Here is a 20,000-nt window from a genome sequence, read left to right on the forward strand (position 1 = left end):
GGCGTGGATTGAATGAGATAATGCACGTAAGTGCTCGGCGCAACGCCTAATGTGTAATAAATCTGTGTAGCTGTATTATAAGTCTCCCTTCCAAGTAGCTCTTGAATTTGACGCTTCCTTTTCACATGGAATACTGAAACCAAATTGTTTTCTCCAGCTCTAGCCTAACTCTTTGCCCTGGCAGAGAGAGAATCTTTGAAAAACACATGGCATTACAGCAACAATCATACAATTTGTACGGGGGTCCACAGAAGTGGAAGCTGGGGATGCCTAGAAAAGCCAGGACTGATTTGACAAATCTGAGACCAAATTTCTTGTGGTCTTGTTTAAAAGTGACAAAGGTAAAGGTCTTCTTGAACCTTCCAGGCCGTTTCGACTCATCAGACCCAAGGCGAGTTGAAGGGAGGTGGGGGCAGTGTTAGGAGCCCTTAACAAGGGTGCTCTGGACCCAGCATCTATGACTCCCCTCGTGCTTTTTGAAACCTTCCCAAGATTGGCTTTGATTTGGGGCAGATCCTTGTCTGTCCCCTGAGCACCGGCGTGGGTGATTGATCTCTGAGTGAACATCGGATTTTGGTCAGATGGGGAACGGACTTGGGTAAAGGATGAACTCTCTAAATCAAACCAGGCCACGTCCTGACATTTTCAGCTGTAATTCGGAGCACAGCGCACCCTGCCCAGGCACATCACTGGAACTTCACCTGCCGCATCTTTACTGAGATGGGGGAGAAACAGCCAGAAAAGCCTGGGCTTAGACTTCAGCATCAACAAGTTCTGTGAAGCAGAAGACCTTCCTGCTATGAGTCCTGTGTAGCACAATAAAATTCACCAGACTTCTCATTTGGGAGATGAGTCGCTCCTGCCTGAAAAATATGATTGATGGCTCTCCCGCCAAAATAAATAAATACATAAATACATAAACAAACAAATAAAAGTTGAGCTTCCATAGCTGACCTGCTAACACTGTGGTTCACCGTGAAAAAAGTGAGCAGGGCACGGCTGTCTCAGAAGACAGGGAGCCACGAGGGTCCGTGCGACCACTGGGAGAACAGTGGGCTTTTAAACCCCCTTTCAATTTCAGGCCAGTGGCAGCCACAGGGCCCAGGAGTGGGGAAGGGCGAAGGGGCCTGTCCAAGGCTGATGGGGAGTCACATTACAGGGCCAGAGGGACGGCAAAGGGAACATTTGGCTCTCATTACAGAACAAAGGGACAGGGTGCTGGAAAACAGAGGGAATCTGGCTCAGAGGCAGCGAACCCTCCCACAGGTGCTGTAGTCAATTTGCCCATCTCCACTGTGGAGGCAGCCTCCCCGAGCTGTCTCCACACCGTCCACGTTTGCCAACAATAACATTTTACCAGGAACACAGCTTGTCAAAACCAGCAGTTTAGCTGGAGCGCAGCCGTGATGAAAATAGTGTTTTCTCAGGGGCGAAGCTCACTGCTCTTGAGAAGTCAGAGCTGTTAGCATGTGATTTTCATGAAATCTCCTCCCTATTAAAAATCTTTACATAGTATTTTTTTTTTCAAAACTCCTTCTATCATAAATTGTTTACTTTCTCTTGGAGGAGGTTGGCGAGGAGAAGACAGAAAGTCTGTGATTCTTATGAAGAATAGACATTATTGATCATAATTCAAGAACTAAACGACATTTTTCTTCATTCTGACAGAGTTGCGCATAATTCAACTGAGAGAGCACTAGTTTTTTTCTCTTCAATTTTTTGTTTCCAATCAATTCCTCCTTGTTGCTTTTTTTTCCAACCCACCTTCTGATGAAGCACTATTTTGATCATCTATATTGTTTCGCAAGACAGTGATTGGTCAAAGTTCTTGGTGGCTCCCCTGACTTCTGGTTATTTCTCTTTCCTTCTTTTTCTCCTTCCTTGTCTTTTCAAATCATCTCCAGGCCTTAGGAGGCAGAGGAATTGGCTCAGATGCCACTCTCCCGCAGCTCACCGACTTACTTGAAACTTGTAACTGAATTTAAGTCACTAACAACGAAGCCCCAGAATTGTAGGAGGAGGGTACGTTTCATCTGAAACAATATAAAGTATACAATGAGAGAAAGGCAGGCCTCAGGTAATTGCAGGGGTCCTGTTATGTGGTGGTTGTGATGAAAATAGGCTTAGTGACTTTAACAGCTGGCAATTTATTAGCAAACCTGGTTCTACTAAAAAAAATATGGAAAATCAGAATTGATGTAGAGTGTTAATCACAAATCCTTTATATTAGCAAGACTTCTGTATTGTGTTAACTTTTACTATTGTGGGGAGCAGACATCCGTTGGAGCAAAAGGCTGGGTAAATGAACTTCCTCTGTCAAACATCACTCCGGAGGGATCCAGGCCATGTCTGTCTGTGTCATTCAGCCTAGACAACAAATAATTTTCCTTTATGCGAATTGGTAAACCCAAGGGGAAGAGTCTTCAGTCTCAGCGAGTGTCAGTTGTGGGAATCCCTATTGAGGGTCAAGGTGGGAGTTGTCATTCTCAGTCCACATTTGTGGTGGCTCTTTGTCTAGGCACATTGTCCTGAAAAGTCGCTTTCCCTTTGGCTGAGCTTTGACACACAGTAATTGAAAACAACACGTTTTCTGCTGCCAACTGGAGACACCAGAGCAATCCCTCTCTCTTTCTACTTCAGATTTAACAATGTGGCGGCGGATGAGATGGGAGACATGCTCTCAGTATTCAAAATGAGAAACACCAGAACACAACCGTTATTTTATGAAAGAGGCTGGAAAATGGTTAGTAAAGAAATCACAGATGTGTTTTACAGACAAGGGGAGGCGAGGGGAGTGCTACATTCTGAAAATAGCATGACAAGCACGATCTAGTCCTAATTTTGCTCAACATATTACTTTTTCAGTTTCCCAAACATGATTTGGGAGGTTTATTTTCACGTTCAAGAGTACCAGTGTGTGTGTGTGCGTGCGCATGTGTGGATGTGTGTGTTTTGATCTTCTAGGGAGACAGAATAGCATTTCAGAGAATATTGACCTTAGTTATCTGCCTGTAGCCACACCAAAAAAAGAAAGTTTGATGAAACATGGAGATAAGTACCCTCTCAAATTAGAAATTACATTTTTGAACTGTTCCCCAAGGAAAACTCAAAAACATGAATATATTTTAAATGATGGACCACTCAAAATGGACCTTTTGTTTTCTAAAAAATCTACAATCATAAATTGCTCACTTTTGCCTTAATTTTGACTCTATAAGAAGGTAAAGTTTTTTGAGCATAGAGACTGTGCCATGTTTTCCAGGGCCATGCACACAGAAGGTATTCAATGAATGTCTGACTAACGAATTAAAGACATTAAAGGGTATGCAATTTTATAGATGAGAAGATTCATCTATCGATTCCTCTGCCTGGATAAAATTTTAATAAAATCTTTCATTAAACTTTATTTCTTTGATTAAGCTTTTACATACATTTTAGTGACTATTTTTCAGATAGTTTACTTATATGTCTAAATGACACAGCTGGTTATTACAGTAATATAGGTACATGCTAATGTTTAAATCTCTGAAGTGGTCGCGGTTGGTCGTCATCCACAGCAAGTGCTAGCTAAGGAGAGCTGGTCTGTGCTCTGCCAGCCCCAACAGTCTTGGAGGAGAGGGGAGCACAGGAGCCACAGGGACGAGAACACTCTCTCTGGGTCTTTCTTTGCCTCGGGCAAAGAGTTTAAACATATATCTCAAGGTGGTACTAAACTTTTGCAAGAATGTATGTTTTGGTTCATTTCTGTGTGAGCATCCTTTTTATGGGACTTAATTTTAAAAGTCTAGATATCATAATTCCTCATCTATTACAGATAGTCAGTTTAGAGCATTAGATTAATTATAGTCAATCATCTACTCTCATTGATCATCTATTAGAAGAATGTTATCTACGTCTTCTAGGGAGGAATAATTTGCTTTTATTTTTAACCTACAAGTGCATACATAATCCTTACTTTATGCCAGGCATTATTTTAAACACTTTGCATATCTTAAAGTATTTAATCCTCATAACCCTACACAGTGGGCTCTTGGATTTTCATGCCTATTTGGTAGATACGAAAACCAAGGCCCGGAGAAGCTGAGTAAATTGCCATAGCCAAACAGGTAGTAAGTGGGGAAGCTTTGATCTTGTGCAGGCTGACAGAATTCTTGCCCTACTTCCTCTAGAATACACCATCCAATAGAAGTATAATGTCAGCCGAATATGTAATTTTATGTTTCCTAGTAGCCACGCTAAAAAAGTTAAAAAAAAAAATTAACTTAAATAATATCTTATATGATGCAACAGCTAAAACGAAATATAGAACTTATTAAAACAATATAGTTGTGTTTAACAGAACTATGTTTTACACCGCTTCTGCTTTAAAATTTAAATTAATTTAAACTGGATAAGATAAAAAATTCAGTTCCTGCGTAGCACTAGCCAAATTTCAAGTGGTCATTAGCTACATGTAGCTTGTGGCTACCATGTTGGACAGCACAGCAATGAAGAGTGAGCTTTCCATAGATATATATTTCTGGGAAATAACTCCAGAGAATAAAATTAAGGAGAATTAAACACATGAAATTTTGTTTTCCCTATTACTCCCGGCACATTTCCATGGCAGAAGGAAAAATAAACATTGGCTCTATTCTTCTGATTTACCAGAGGGCTGAACACCATTGGTTGGCATGGGAATATCCTCTGATGGGACTTTCCAATGGGTTTGTGTTCTTAAAGGGGCCATCTCCAACACTGCTCAGACTATAGCTTAATGGGGGGGACGGAGGGGGTCCACGTGCCTTATCCAGAGGCAGTTCCCCCTTGGAAGGAAACATCAGTGCCACCAACCACAAGTGAAGGGAGGGAGAGAGGTGTAGATACTCTGACGCCCCACCCTCACAGACTTGTACCAGTGTTCCCACTATTCAGACATTAACAAACATTTTTTTTAAAAAATTTTACTATGGTTTTGTATTTCCTTTTCAAGTATAGACATAACCAAGAGTACAAAATGTATTTGAAAGTTGGGGATGTTAAATCAATTACAAGGGACTAGATTGAGAGAGAACAGAGGAAAGAATATTTGTTTTCTCTTGACCGCTAAGAACTGAAAAATAAATCAAAAGAAGGTATATTCTACATTAAATGTGGCAAATCTGAATGTATTTTGTCTTTATGCTATAAGCCTAATATAAATCTACTTTTGCTAGAATTATTAACGTCATTTAAACTATGTTTTAATAATAATGAAGACAAACTTCCCACTTAGATCATTTACTATTACAAATGACAAGTTTTCATTAAATATTTGCATGAAACAAATATTTTTATAAACTGACGTCAATAGTACCTAATTGTGATTATTCTTTTTAGGTTTTTTTCATTGTTTTTGTTGCTGAGCGAAAGCATATTTAAATCTTGATTTTTACCTTTTCAATTTTTTATTATATAGGGGATGCTGTGGGATGAAAGAGAGGGAGAGCTCGGGGCCAGCAGACCTAGACTTTAATGCAGGAGAGCTGAATTTTAATCCAGGTTCTGCCACTTGAAAGCGGTTTCTCTCTAAGCTTGAATAGCTCATCTTTGAGAGTTTCCAGTTTCCTGCCGTGTAGACTGGGGACAATGATCCATATTTCTTCAGGCTGTTAAAAAGAATAAGTGAGAAAGCATATGTAAAATGCTTAGCATTGTGCTTGACACATGTTAGGAAGATAATACATGCGCATTCCTTTTCCACGGTTACACGCACATTCTTTCATATGAATGGATCCTAGTTCATCCAGTGCCTCAAAATTTTATTAGCAAAAATACTATGAAAACTGGTTTATGAGATCTTCAACCCTTAAAATCTCTAAAAATGCTTATGTCCTTTTTTTCCACTGATAATTTCTAAATTATGCCTAAATTAATGAGTGCAGTGATCAAACTGATTCAAATGGGAAATCATTCAGAACCTGAATTTTTGACAATTTTCTAGAGGGAGGGAAGATAGAAAATGAAGAAAAGAAAGGGAGAAAGAATAAATCTTGAATGATGGTATAGTAATCATATGTGGTAATAGGATGGTAACTGAACAGAAGGGCATTTGCTTCTGGATTAAACCCTCCCCAGGGGTGCTCCCTTGCCGCCTGTCATGACCAGAGACCTACTGAAGTCATATGATGTACGCAGTCAGGCTATTTAAAGGCTGCCATTTCATTTCCAAATTTCACTCTCTTCTGACGTCTCCTGCACTGCCCACTTGGCACCCTTGGCTACACTTCAGCAGATAATTTGGACGCTACATAAGATTTTAGAAAAACCCAGGGTTAAACCAGGGGTGAGCGTCATCTCTCACATTTATAGTTACTGAGTTCCTCACCATATGCCACAATGTGGGTCAGAGGGTGCATCTCCCAAGAGAAAAAGAACATCCTTTTCATACAATTTCTCCTTTCACATAGGTGTGCCAGTGATTCCTACAGCTAGATTCGGGCTTGACTTCATTTGTCGAACGATTTTCTCAATAGATTTTTCTTTTTCTACATGTTACCCACTCTTCTTTTTTAAAATCAGGAATTCGGCATTTAAATCACGTTTGATTAAAGGTAAATTTTTAAAAAGGCAAGAACGACCTTTCGTTGACAAGAAGTCAATGTGCGGAAAATGCATTGAATGCACAAAGCCTGTAATAAAACCCTCTTTAGTTTAACAGATAAAGAGAGTGTTGCGGCCTCTTGTTCTTTGCGGGGTTGGATGTGCGCTCGGCTCTTGGAGACCAGCTGTCGTGCCCGTCCCAGCACTGGGAAGAAACAGAAACTGGCTTCTTCTCTACCGTTAATGCATGAGGGTGTGCCTGGGGCAACGACTACCGGGGCTATGCAGGTGTAGGCAGTTTTACGTATTTTGAGGGGGTCAAGGAAACATCTTTCTTTGTACTTCGTCTTTTCTCCAAATTGGGCATTGCCTGAAATTGGCGCGTTCAGCAGCCCTGTGCAGTGAGGTCTGTACGGGGCACCGTTTCCCTCTAAGGCAAATGCCTTCACTGCTGGCAAACCGTCAGAATCTGCAGGCTCAGCCAGCACCTCTGACCCCACCACGCAGCTGACAGCACAGTTGGCAGTTGGTAGCTTCCATTTATCCTAGGTCAGCTCCTGAAGCATCAACATAAAATGGAATAAAGATTTGGGCAGTAACCTCAGAAATAAAAATGGAATGCCCAACAGTTTGCTTCAGGCTGCAAACCATTTATGAAACTAGTAAAGACAGGAAAGTCAGATAAGGGAGAGCAGTTGCACAGGATAAAGAACTAGGTTGTCGGATACATTGTCTGAAGATCCAGATGAGGAAACCACTGCTTTACAAGAGTCAACTGACAGATTTCCTAAGATGTAGTCAGGAACATCACACATCTCAGTGGGCAGAGGTTGCCACCCTCACATGCTCAGTCCTCGCACTGGGCCTGGTAGTTGGTGTTTAGTGAGTGAATATTTGGGCAATTTCTGAATGAAGCCCATGACTGCAGGCTGTCATTAGTGGCAGAGGGCTCATTAATCTTGCAGGTGTGACAGGCTGTGCTTCTATCCATCAATTCTATGATTCAACTCATTAACTTTGAAAGTACAGTCAATGGTATTTCATCAATAAAGTAATACTATTGATTATAAAATACGTGCATACATGCATAGATGTGCATTTTGCCACCAAGTAACCAGACCAGGAGAAAAATTATCTAATAATACATTTAAAGGAGATATATGTATGTGTTTACATACATTTATTTTTTTCTAGTTCATATATCTAAAGGATGAAATTCCCAAGTCATATTTTCTATAAGGAACAGGATGAGGAGGAAGGAACTAATATTTTTCTTCCATTCCTACTGTATGCTATATTTTTAGGATCTGTGCTTTACAAAAATTCTTTCACTTTGTCTCATGTTGACCATGTCAAGGGAAAAAACAATCCTTTTTTGTAGATGAGGATACTGAGGTTCAGAGAATATATCACTTTCCAGTTTTGCATAATGAGGAAACAGTTGCATCAAGCAAGATGCAACTGGGGGTATCTTTGATGCCACGGTCAGTGGGTTTTTCTCTTCACCTGAAACTTAAAATGCAATCAGCTGTGAAGCATTTGGAGTAGACACTGTGTATAAGGAGACATTCCTCAAGAATTTTATGTTAAAATAAATAGAGATTATTTATCTTTCTATACAATGGGGAAGATAATTTAGCAAAATATAATGGATTAAAAAGATCCTTCTCAAAGGATACAAAATATACAAAAATATATACTAATTTGGAATAAACTTAGTAAGAAAAATGCAGAAACTAATGAAAACAAAACTACAAAGCTTTACCGAAAAAGAAAATAGAAGATAATAAATGGAGAGGTACCTTTTGTTCTAGGATGGGAATTTTCAACAACGTGCAATTGTCACTTCTCCCACATATTAATGTTCACATTTAGTGAAATTCTAATCCAACGTCCACAAGTTCTTACTTGGATGTTTGACCATTAACTCTAAAATTCACCTGGAAAAATAAACAGAAAAAAGCAGGCAAGATATATTTTAAAAGAAGAATAATAAGCCCCACTTACATTACGAGGTATTAAATTATAAATCATATTCCTTAGTACAGTGTGCTAATGCCGTTAGAATTTACAACGATGGTTAGAAACATAAAGAGATTAGACAGATGATAATTGCACGTCATATATAAGATACAAATGAATCAAATACAAATACAGATGAAAATGATAAAGACAGGATTTCAAACCAGCAAGGAAATCATGTACTGGGCAAGTACAGTAATCAGGTAATTGGTTAAAAAATGCAAAAATGAATTAGAAGCTATTATATTAGAAAATTTTATTTGTATAGTTTATAGAGTTAAATATAACAACTTAAAGATGAATATCTAGCTGATCTTGGAGTGGAGTGCAAAGGCTGAAAACGTAAAAGAAAATATAGATAGCTTGGGTGGAAAACATCATAAATAAAATCAAAGAACAAATTACAAACCATAAAATACAGGTGCAACGCATTGCAGAGAAATTATGAATATCTTCCAATTTATAAAGACTTCATTTTAAATGAGAAGAATGAACATTACAGTGGAAAGAAGGACAGGAATAGGCAAGTCACAAGAACTATATCAGCAACAAATTTATAAATCGGTTTTTAAATTCCTTAGTAATCAAAGATATGCTAATTAAAACAAGACATCATTTCTTGCCAAATTCATATGCCAGAAGATATCTTTCTCGCATTTGCAAGTTTGTTGTAGAACTCACCTCCCCTTCTGCTGTTGCCGTAGGTCGGGCTGGCAGAGCTGTCTCTCACTCAGGATTTACGGGACACCACTGTCTCCCGCTTCAGCCGAGACACTGAGAACCTCCAGATCCCGGATACCTTCTCAGAGATTCTTGGATGAAAGGGAGATGGGGCTTGTTTCCCTTTGCGATCCCTCGTGCTGGAGGAGGTCGTGCATCAGCCTCTTTTATTCCCCAGGGCTGGGTCTATCGGAACAGCTTTCCTGGATCCCCAGCTCTCTGCTGCACTAAAGGCTTATGATTTTAATAAAAAACTGGCCCGAGAGACAAATCCTGTCATCAGATTCCATGCAGCCTTCAGAATCTGGAAGAGCAACTCCCCTTCAATGACTAAGTCTTTTTAGACGTCAGGCTCACTTTGCTGGAATTTTCTCTCAGGCTTCTTGCAAATAAGCTGAGGTGAATCCCCGAGACTCCAGCCTGGTATAACCCTCAGAGTTGAGCTCAGACAACTCTCTTTGTTGTTTCATAAACTCGTAAAGTAGACTTGGGTTTTTTTTCCTTCTCTATGTTTTTAAAAGTTTCCTAAATTTCTACCATGAGCTGGCATCATTTCTATAATTTTATGATGTATTTTTAAAGAGTAGACATTGTATGTATGGAAAATAGAAGTTTTATTTTATGAATTCATAGCCCAGGATGTTGACACCTCAGCAAGACCATTTCCTTGAGCCAAAGACCAAGGTCTGCGTTTTACTTCATTCCGGGAAGGATAAGCGACATTTACAGATATTTTAAATTAAATAAACAAAAAATTGAAATTATGACTTTAGTTCGTTTTTAAATGCCTCTAGTTGTGTTAAGCCATCCTAACTTTCTGCATTTAAATTACGGCTAAGACTGTTGAGTACAAACTCCCAGCTTGACCCTGGCATCGGATAAATTCCTTTGAGGACTTTTTCAAAATAAAACAGAATATTTTCCATATTGACTACCATTATGCTTCCCACAAAACACGTAAATGATATTTGAGGAAATGTTTCTAATTTTCAGAGTGTCTCCTTGAAGTCGGTTTGGACAGGAAAAAGAGCTAGAGCCATAAATTTTTTAAAGGTGTTTATGGGAACTACTAATTTGTTCTCAGTTTACATTTCATATATTGGAACCCTATTATGATGATAAAGTTCTTGACATACACTGTAATACTTATACTTTAAAATATTTCTCATGTGAGCTGGTATTTATTTACTCCATATAATTTTATTTTAAATTCTATAAGAGCAAAGAATATGGACTTTTTTGTTGTTTTTTTTAAACATTCCTTTCTGGTGATCAGCTGTGCTCTTGGTGTAAAGAAGTTGCTAAAAAAATCAACCAACTCATATTTATTGCCCACTTATTATGTGCGATATTCAATAAGAAGAAGTGAGTCATTTAAGAGAAAAACAAGTTTAGTGCCTTATATCTGACTGCTCATCTGTTTGTACACACAGAGAAGATTAGCTGTAAGACAGCACTTGATGTCAAATCGGTGACACAGCTGAGACTCACTTAAACCAAATGCGTATCCACGCTGTGGGGCAACCATGATGATGGAGACGCCGTCACATATGACATGCTTAAAAATTGCTGCTGGAACAAACATATTTGTTAAATTATTTAGCCATTACGTGCTTACTCTGTGTCCCTTACCTCATAACAGCCCTAAAAGAAGGAATCATTAGCACCACTTTTGATGAAGAGAAAACTGATGGTCAGGAGGCTCCAGCAATATGCTTTCTAAGTGGTACAACAGTAGTTTCAGATCCATGTCTGTGGGACTCCAAGATCCGCGATTCCCCTCCCGCACTCCACTGCTTCTTGCAGAGAGAACTCTTTCATTATGACCACTTTGAAATCTGCCCTTGTAGACACGCTTATTCATCAAGCCATTCTTGCAGCAAATGCTATTGACCACTCACTCTGTGCCACACACTGAGTAAGACTGGACAATGTCCTCATGAAGTTTAAAGTCTATTCAGAAGATAGCAATAAAAAAGCCACAAAATAAATGCAAAATTAAGATTCTAATATTACCTAGAAGAAGATACAGACAGTGCTAGAGATCTAGTCAGAATTCTAGTCAGAATACCAGGATCCGAAAATCCGAAAGGTAAGTAGGTTTAAACTTTGCAAATTTGAAAACAAAGAATATTCAAGATCCAAAGGACTTGGAACAAGAGCGAAAAAACGATGATTAAGAAGGACTAGGGATGGCCAGCAAAGCTAAAGCTGAGAGAGCAAAAGGGATCACAGCGCAAGGTGGAGCTGAGAAAGCAGGTAGGCACAAGACCCTTCAGGAAGTTATAAGCCACACTGGGTATTTTGTCTTTATTCTGAGAGCAATCGTAAGCCCAGGAAGAATCTTAACTGGGGAGTAGTGACGGTGAGGGGGCAAGGGGAGAGAGCATCTGGACAGAATGTGGAGTTGGGTTGGAGGGGTCCGAAGTGAATCTGGGTGGGCCAGAGAGAAGGCTTTTTGTAGGCCAGCCAAGAGACAGCATAGCTTGGACTACAGAGTTGGCAATAAAGATACAGAGAAAGGAACAGATTTCAGAGCTTATTTAGGAGATAAATTAGCATAACTTGGTGATAGATTGTATATGGCGAGGAGGCTGTAGAAGAAAAGATAGATTTCAAGGATGAATTCAGGTTCTTGGCTTACATAACATAATACACGTTAGTTCCATCCACTGTGACAGAAACAGTCAAGGTCTGGAGGGCAAGATCATGATTTTGGTTTTCGACTTACTGAATTTGTAGTACATTTGAGACTGGTTGGTAAACACGCAAAGTCAGCTCTTGGATATGCCCACCTGTAACTCAAGGAAAGGTCTCAGCTAGGGAGATAATCTGAGTTTAGGTGATGATTAAAGTTGTGAGTATAAATGAAATTACCTCGGGTGAGATACAGTGTGAAAGAAGGAATGGGCAGGTGACCGAACACTGAGCACAAACATTTAATGGCCAAGTAGAAGAAAACGGGCTTCTTGAGGAGACACAAGAGACAGAAAGTAAGAGAGTAGTATATCTGGAAACCAAGGAAAATAATATTACAAGAAAGGAGTGGCACCATCGTGTTAAATGCTTTCACAAGGTCACTGAAATATTTCACGCTGAGCCAGAGAAGGAAGGGAAAAATGTTTCTGACTGCCTACCCTCCTGCCACAAAGAATTGAGGTGGACATAAAAATTCCTCTTTACTTATTACTTAAAAAAATTAGTGGAAGAGAGAGAGAGACAGAGAAAGAGAACCTAGCCCATTTCTGAATAACTGTTACTCAATCTTAAGAGCTATTTTACTTATTTCTTCCACCGCTATTCCCAATTTAGTTACCACTGGATTGTCCCACACAGATAGTGCTTACCTTAGTAATACAGCATCTAATATATTCAACCAAGGATCATTCATGCTGTCTAAAATAAATTATTGTTAATTGTATTTGCAAAACTGATTGAAAATCTGCTGTTTCTCAGATGCACAGCCATTTCAAGATGAGAACTTTCAAGCAAAGAAAATGTTCATAAGGCTTTCTAAATTTTCTTCAGTTGGAAAGTCAATTTACAACCTCAGAGTAATTTAAAACTCTTTCCAAACTTGGTTTTAATGTAATATTTATCTTTGACTCATTAAAATTGGCAGAAATGTGTCATAATTTGAGGAAAAAATTTTAAATATATGCCCTCCCTGTAGGGGACTAGGAAATCAGCACTAGCCTTTGATGGCAAATGAAGAGAGTGATGAAAGTCCCTCTGTGCTAGGGCTGTGGTCCAGGGTGGCCACACTGAAGAAGCACACTGTCACAGCTGAATCATTGGAGGCTGTGTGTTCACACTTGCTCGCTCCTGGTTCACACCGAGTGAAGAAGCTGTTGCTATAGATGGAATCATGCCCAGGCCTCAATGTCCTTATCAAAGGATTTCAGGGGGAAGAAAAGAACAAAGCTTATCATTTGCTCCTCTTTTTTTAAGGTGAGGAGAAAAGACTGTCCAGGAGAAGAATGGACATCTTGCAAAGAAATGGAAAGCGAGGACTTTAACGTCATTGTTTATACACGCCAAAGAAACCAGCTCTAATTTCAGACAGGATCACAGAAGACATGGATATATTTTATATTTTCTTTTCAGAAGTGTAAAAAAATACTTAAAAGTGCATATATAGACTGAACATAGATTTATTGCCTCTGACTTTTGTAAGGCGGGTGGATTGAGGCTGTGAACGTGAGTTTACGAGCACAGCTGGCCCATTTAACGGCAGGGTTATGGGCACACCTCAAGCACGGGCCCAGGTCTGTGGAAGGTATGGTACCAAACAAACTCTGTTGGACATATGGGACCATCGGTGGGCAATGTACTATAAACCGAGCCATAACTACTGCAGCTGTGATCATAAACCTTTTTAGAAAACAACTAGAAAAATCTGACTTAGAAATGTTTGTTGCGTTTCAAAACGGGAAGGTGGAACATACAATGGGAGCACCAATGCAATGGATTGGGTGCAAATATCAGAGGCTCAGCTTAAGCCAACAGAACCAACTTCATTCTCACTCTGCATTGTTTCCATAAATCTCAACTGAAGGCTCGGTGGCGGTGAATTTTCTGCTTTTTCCATTGGTATGCCACTAATCACCCGATGTCCCTCATATAAGTCACCGGGATGTTGCAACTTACCTACAGTGTTGATACAGTGTTCAATTACACAGGCGTAGCTTGAAAGATTTGTCTCCCACGTAATGAGGATACGTTTCAACGTTGAGACTTTTCATCTGTTAAGAGGACATTTTGCCCTTCCTCTGATGTTTTGAAATATTTATTTTCAAAACCATTTTATGGAAAAGACCACCGGTGGACTAGCTAAGTGCGTTATAAAGACTTATAGAAATACTATGACTGGATATATTTTCTTTTTGACTAAATATTGGCACACGGATGCAAGACTCTTTCTCTGTCCTGAGACCTGCGCGTGGACCACACGAGGTAGTAAGAAAGCACTGATTGCATTGAATTTATAGCAAATAGAGCTGCCATCTGGAGCTCCTTGAAGCTCTATCCATTCTGTACTTTCATGGTGGGTACGGTCAGGACTTGCAGGGTGGATTTTACCGGTTGGCCAGCGGAATGCACAGGGATTTCTTATGAAGAGAGGGCACACACAGAGAGGTGTTTCTACTTGTGTGATACCTAGAAAATGTCGCACTGCTTCCCTTTCTTGATTATGTTGACCAGTCCTAGTAGGTGATGTTGACATGTTTCTTTTCTATTACTTCTTAAAGAATATTTTTTTAAATGTGTATGAAAACCACTTAGATTTTAACTACCATTATTTGAGAAAAATAGATAGTAATAGGGAATAACAGCCTGTATGTGTGTGTGTTTGTGCATAGCCTCATTCTGAGGCTGCCCTTGCCTCTATTTTTCTCCTACAAGTTATTAAATCTATTGAATCTTCTTAGGTACATTTTGAGTTGCACTGAAAACATTTGCTGGTTAAGCAATATCACTTTCATTAAAAGAATCTGTCATTGACTCTACAGTGCACTACAATTAACAAGTGGGAATCATTCCTTTTTTTTTTTTTTTTTTTGAGGAAGATTAGCCCTGAGCTAACATCTGCTGCCAATCCTCCTCTTTTTGCTGAGGAAGACTGGCCCTGAGCTAACATTTGTGCCCATCTTCCTCTGCTTTAGATGTGGGACACCTGCCACAGCATGGCTTGACAAGCAGTGTGTAGATCCGCACCCGGGATCCAAACTGGCAAAGCCGGGGCCACCGAAGTGGAAGGTGCACACTTAAGGGCTATGCCACCAGACCAACCCTCATTCCTTTTTTAAATGAGGAACATTTCCTACATTAGACCCAAATTCTTTATATTCACCTCTATAGTTGGTTCCCTTGCTGGACTTGCAGAATGGCTAATAAAAATTCTTTTAAGTTTTCAATTATCTTATCATTTAGTCAGTTCATAAAATAGTTCTGCAGGCTATTTCATATCCTAAACCTTGTTGAAAAGATGATCTTACTAGTTCTTGAACAGAATAAATGAATGTGGCTAAATTTCCCATTTTCACTAGATGCCTTTTATTTCTTTTGTTTTTTGGCCTTATTGAACCTGGGTGATTAGAAATCAGGAAGTATATATTGATGTTGTTATTTGGAGGTAATTGGATTTCTCAATGAGAACTATCTAATTTCAAGTTGACTTTCAAAACATTCAAAGAAAGTGTAGATGACTATGTACCTAACGTGTCTCGAATGGAGTACCCACTCGAAAATATTCAGAGCTCGAGCAGTCGCCATATGCGAAACAGGCTCTTGTAAAGCCAAACCATTGGAATAAGATTTTTAAAAAAGTAACTTATAGAGGTTTACACATTTCAGATTACTTTGACATGTTTTATCTCCTTTGCTGTTCACAATAATCCTCTGAGGCAGGCAGTTCAGGTACTATCTTCCCATTTTACAAATGAAGAAACTAAGGCTCAACAAGCTATTTGTTTCCCATGAGTCTCACAGTTGGGTAGAGAGCTGCCCTGACCCTGAACACAATCTTAGATTCCATGATAAGGCTACAATTAAAATTCACACATTACCTAAGTAGAAGAGGGTCAGAGAAATCCAATCCCACTTACATTTTTGATGGCATTATTGCTATTCCCTTGGAAAGCTGGAAAGAGAGGGCTGCCTATGGAACAGAACACAGGACAGGTACGTTTGTTGTAACAGGACTGTTGGAGATTCTTGCCGTTTATAGCACTGGCTCAGGAGCACAGAGTTAGGTCACACTCTGGACAGCTGAAGGGAGGGACTGAAAGAGCCCTTGAGTAATTGGGTATGAGATGTCAAGATGACGGGGACCAAAACACGCACGTCACAATTTGACTGGAACCAGTCTGTGTGGGTATCTAAGTGAACTGGAGCAACTGTAGAATATGACACGAACATATCTTTCTTTGACTTCTTATTTTCTTGTATTGTTAACATGTAACGGGATGACTCTTCACTTTAGCAGCCTTTTTCAGGTCAGGAGATGGAAGTAGAAACCACATCAGAAGGAACTATTTTACTCAGCCACCACATCTGTTCAAGTGCAACTGGGCATTCCAAAATCCTTTTGTGCTTGTTTAATCATGCCAGATATTCTCCGTTAGAGAAGAAGTCAGCAAAGCACCTCTCAAAATGCCATCTAACTCTCTCAGAACCTAATCCGTCTTAATTTTAATTTTTAGATTGTTGGGTGATAATAACATTATGTATTTAATATTCTTCCAAGCTTATACTTTAAACTTAGCTAAATTATTGTAAATATAATATAGTAATATAGCTTAGTTCTCCATTTGATGATACCTTGAGAAAATATTGTTAAATAGTCTCATATACATATTTTTTCTATTTCATGATAAGCATTTTGAACTTAATTCTTGGAAATAGTCAACTACAGAAAATCTTATTTTCTTCAGCCTACTTTTCTCTATTTTCTTCCTTGCCTGCCTTCTCATACATTGATTAGGTTTTCTTTATTCCTTTTTATCTCCATTATAGTTTGGAAGACTTATGCTATTCCTATTTTATTAAAGATGGATCTTAAAATTTAACAGAAACAGTATTCTTAACACAATCTTAGGTTCTTAGAATCTAACTTCCCTCCAGACACTAAATTGTTAGAGCACGTTTACTGCAGTGCGTCTCATATTTAACAGATTTCCAGTACTTTACTTCCATCTCATTTTTATACTCCAAAATTAAACATTTCAAAAATACACAGCCAAGTACTATTTAGAATTATTCACGTGCTGACCAATTTCATTTCACACAGTTGCTTCTTGCATTCTATGTATTCCTTCTGGGTTCAATTTTCTTCTTAAAATGCATTTTTAAGGAGTTTTATTCAGTGATGATCTTGTAAATGATAAACCCCCTCATAGTCTTTGTCTCAATATGCCTTTAAATGCTCTGTCTTGGAAAATAGTTTTTTTTATATTTGTTTCCCATTGTTTTTACAAAGAACTTGCTATTTTGTTTTCTTCTGACCATCGTTGCTCTGGGAACCCGCTGTTAATCTAATCCTAGGTCCTTTGTAGGTGATGAATTTTTCTCTTAAAGATATTTTCTTTGTGATATTCTGTAATTTTGCTACTATTTGTTTAGGTTTGGAGTTATTTTTATTTATCATGCTTGGAACTCATAATATTTCTTTAATTTGAGAATTCAAGTCTTCACCAATTTAGGAAAATTGTCAGAAATTACATCTTTAAATATTGCCTGTCTCCTTTTTTTTCTCTTCGTCTGGAACTTATGAATATGTCATATCTTTTCACTCTATGTACCACATCTCTTTGTCTCATTCACATTTTCCAACTCTTTGTCTCTGCTATCTTTGGATCAGTTTCTTATTTCTCTCTTTTTTAAAATAAATATATCTTTTTTCCCATTTATTGAATTTCATTTTATCAGTGTCTATTATTTGATTCTTTTTCAAATCTCCCAAGGTTTCTTTTGTGATGTCTTTTGGTTCTTGTATAGTTTTAACTCTTCCTTTTATTTATTTATTGATTGATTGATTTTTATTTTTTATTTTTGTGAGGAAGATTGGCCCTGAGCCAACATCTGTGCCAATCTTATTCTATTCTATTCTATTCTATTTTGTTTTTATTTTTTTCCTTTTCAAGAAAGATTAGCCCTGAGCTAACTGCTGCCAATCCTCCTCTTTTTTGTTGAGGAAGGCTGGCCCTGAGCTAACATCCATGACCATCTTCCTCTACTTTATATGTGGGAAGACTACCACAGCATGGCGTCCATATCGGTGCCATGTCTGCACCCAGGATCCAAACTGGCAAACCCCGGGCTGCTGAAGCAGAAAGTGTACACTCTACCACTGCGCCACTGGGCTGGCCCCCAGTCTTATTCTATTTTAGGTGGGATGCTGCCACAGCATGGCTCAACAAGCCACGCTGGGTCCGTGCCCAGGATCTGAACCCATGAATCCTGGGTGGCCAAAGCAGAGAGCACAAGCTTAACTACTAAGCCACTGGGCTGGTCCCCCTTTTATGTTCTTAATCATTTTAAAAATACTTATCTTATATGCTTTGTCAGATTGCTTTATTCACGTCATTGGGTTTTCTAAATCTGCTGTTTACTATGCCTTTTAAATCTTGGTCGTGGGGGATTACATCTCTGGATGTTTTGAAACTTTGAACTATAAATGCCAGACTACAGCAGCTCCATCAGCTCGTGAGCTGACCGCTGTGGTGGCCAGTGCTCATTTTATCCCCAGCACTCAGGAAAATCTACTTTTTGATGCATTTCAGCTATATGTAAAAGAAAAGTTGCGTTTTACCTTGAATTTCTAGGTGTCCGGGGTGGAAGAGTTTCCAGGCTGTTGCTGCTATTTGTTTCTTGTGGATAAAAAAGGCATAAACTTGCTTCCAGTAGGACCTTAAGCAAAACACATAAAACTAGGAAGCACTGAGTCTCGGGTTCTTGCACATTTTTCTATCTGGCCCTTGGGCTACTAGATTATGGAGATCATTACAGCCATCGAATCTCCAGGACAAAAAGAAAAAAGAATAAATTACCTCCAGAGTAAGAATTTGCTCAGAATTTCATGAAGCCTAGTCCTCACAGTGAAAGAAATAAACTCATCTAGTTATTTTTCAGGGTGATTTGAAAAGTTCTACTTCAACACAAAATTCTCAGTGCCATATGTTTGTTCATTGTATTAATATAAATATTCCGTTGGGTGTCATCTTACAGTTCTGAATTAGGTCACCTTTCATATTATTACTAAACGCTTCTCCAGATTTGGGGGCTGTTCTGCCTCCTTTCTCATGTAAACCATAATCACTCTAAATCACTTGAATTATTTCTTGAGAAGGAAAAAACAGGTAAGATTCATGGTTCTGTGTAATTTTCTATTTCATGATTTATCAATTTTCCTTTCCTCTGTGGTATATTTGAAATAAGACTATGAAACTACAAAGTTGGCCCAGAAATGGGAAGTTTGATTATTTCCTGCCTCTTTTACATCAAAAAATATATTTCATTTCAAGGGGGAAAAGTTTAGAAGGTTTTCTATAGTAGAATGACTAATTTAATATACTCCTGGGTAGCAGTAATATTTATGCCAAAAATTATGAAAATTTTATAATCTATGGTCTTTACTCTGGTAGCCCTTCACTGAATAGCAGAATAATGTTGGAACTACATGAAACATGTGGTCCACGAATCAGTGTAAGAGTGTGAGCAGTATGAAAATACATACAGTAGGGACATATACGTGAATGCTCATAAGTGAGTAACTGCTAACAATACAATTATGGCTTACATATCAGTGTAAATCACATAAATGTTCATAAAATGAATAGATTTACATATGGAGTGATTGACTTTATGTGTAAATGGCTATATGGAGGAAAAGTATTCATTTTTGTTTATACTATTCATCCTAGGTATTCTGAGTTCATTTGTACTTTAAATACAAACCAAGAGAAACCGAATGAAAATTAAATTTCAAAGGATTTATTATTACTGTATTGGTCTTACCTATTTTTTTTAAAATTGTGTCAAAAATTTAGTATTTCCATCTCTTCCGCTAAACTCTTAGGGTGCTATTTGGATTTAAAAATAAACAAACAGCAGCACCAACAAAATGAAGAGATTCAATTTGTTACAGCAGAAAACAAGGGACAAAAATTGGTAGCCTGCTTTTGATTTTTAAAACT

At 38.5% G+C, this 20,000-nt stretch overlaps 1 long non-coding RNA gene across 2 annotated transcripts; it reads right to left on the reverse strand.

The window, feature by feature from the left end:
* Window positions 1–2,127: 2,127 nt before the first annotated feature.
* LOC103557075 (uncharacterized) lies at window positions 2,128–16,032 on the reverse strand. Of its 2 annotated transcripts, XR_546365.2 has the most exons (4): window positions 15,912–16,032; window positions 9,265–9,395; window positions 8,364–8,501; window positions 2,128–5,627 (listed from the first exon to the last, which is right to left on the reverse strand). It is a non-coding gene; the product is annotated as an uncharacterized lncRNA (long non-coding RNA). The 2 variants fall into 2 exon arrangements; XR_546362.2 differs by lacking the exon at window positions 15,912–16,032 and having other exon boundaries at window positions 9,265–9,743.
* Between the last annotated feature and the right edge of the window lie 3,968 nt (window positions 16,033–20,000).

The sequence above is a fragment of the Equus przewalskii genome, chromosome 9, assembly GCF_037783145.1.
Source record: "Equus przewalskii isolate Varuska chromosome 9, EquPr2, whole genome shotgun sequence".
Taxonomy (NCBI): Eukaryota; Metazoa; Chordata; class Mammalia; order Perissodactyla; family Equidae; genus Equus; species Equus przewalskii.